Raw genomic sequence first — 1,087 nt, forward strand, 5'->3', positions numbered from 1 at the left:
AAAACATGTGCAGCATTTCACTGCAGACGTCAAAGGACCTGAGCCTCCTGAGGAAAAAGAGCCGGCTCTGCCCTTTCTGGTAGATTGCATCTGTGTTCAGGGACCAGTCCAGTTTACTGTCCAGGTGAACACTTAGGTATTTATAAGTGTGCACCACCTTAGTGTCCTTCCCTCTAGTGTTGACTGGCTGAAGGGTGGGCCTATACCTCTGAAAGTCCATGACCATCTCCTTGGTCTTGGAGGTGTTCAGAAGGAGACACTTCTTGTCGCTCCATTCACTGAAGGCCATCGTCAGATCCCTGTACTCCTCTTCCTGCCCGTTCCTGATACTTGCCACAATAGCTGTGTCAACCCGAGTATTTCTGGATGTGGCAGGACTCAGTTGTATTTAAAGTCTGCCATATACCTGTCTCTTATACACATCTACAATAATAATAATAGTAATAAAAACAGGTAATAATAAGTAAACAATAATAATTAGATTAGTCCACTTCCTGTGGCTGAGGTGTTGTATAGCCTGATGGCAGTGGGAACAAAGGATCTCCTGAACCTCTCTGTTCTGCAGCACAGTGAGATGACGTTTGCTGCAGCTGTAGCTGCATCTCTCTCATGCCAGAATGTTGTGGAGAGGATGGTTGGTATTGTCCAAGATGGCCTCCATCTTACATCGCATGTGTCTCTCCACAACAGTCCTGAGTGAGTCCAGACTCCTGCCAAGCACAGACCCAACCTTTCTGACCAGCTTGTCCAGTCTCTTTGTGTTCATGTCTGACATGCTGCTGCCCCAGCAGACTGCAGCATGAAAGAATACACTGGCCACCACTGACTGATAAAACATGTGCAGCATTTCACTGCAGACGTCAAAGGACCTGAGCCTCCTGAGGAAAAAGAGCCGGCTCTGCCCTTTCTGGTAGATTGCATCTGTGTTCAGGGACCAGTCCAGTTTACTGTCCAGGTGAACACTTAGGTATTTATAAGTGTGCACCACCTTAGTGTCCTTCCCTCTAGTGTTGACTGGCTGAAGGGTGGGCCTATACCTCTGAAAGTCCATGACCATCTCCTTGGTCTTGGAGGTGTTCAGAAGGAG

Source organism: Seriola lalandi, unplaced genomic scaffold (assembly GCF_002814215.2).
Source record: "Seriola lalandi dorsalis isolate HSWRI2012SDOR001 ecotype SW California unplaced genomic scaffold, Sedor1 jcf7180002054953, whole genome shotgun sequence".
NCBI classification, from domain to species: Eukaryota; Metazoa; Chordata; class Actinopteri; order Carangiformes; family Carangidae; genus Seriola; species Seriola lalandi.